Source organism: Mastomys coucha, unplaced genomic scaffold (genome assembly GCF_008632895.1).
Source record: "Mastomys coucha isolate ucsf_1 unplaced genomic scaffold, UCSF_Mcou_1 pScaffold4, whole genome shotgun sequence".
Classification (NCBI taxonomy): domain Eukaryota; kingdom Metazoa; phylum Chordata; class Mammalia; order Rodentia; family Muridae; genus Mastomys; species Mastomys coucha.
Window position 1 is genome coordinate 3443225 of NW_022196910.1, and position 306 is coordinate 3443530.

Consider the following 306-nt stretch of genomic DNA (forward strand, 5'->3'; position numbering starts at 1 on the left):
TCTCTTGTATTCTGTTAGTGATGCTTGCATCTATGTTTCCTGACTTCTTACCTAAGATTTTTAATTCCCGAGTTCTCTCTTTTTGTGATTTCTGTATTGTTTCGATTTCCATTTTTAGGTCCTGGATGGTTTTATTCAATTCCTTCACCTGTTTGTTTGTGTTTTCCTGCAATTCCTTAAGGGATTTTTGAGTTTGCTGTTTTAGGGCTTCTACTTGTTTACTTGTGATCTCCTGTATTTCTTTATGGGATTTTTTGTTTCCTCTTTAAGGGCTTGTACCTCTTTACCTGTATTCTCCTGTATTTC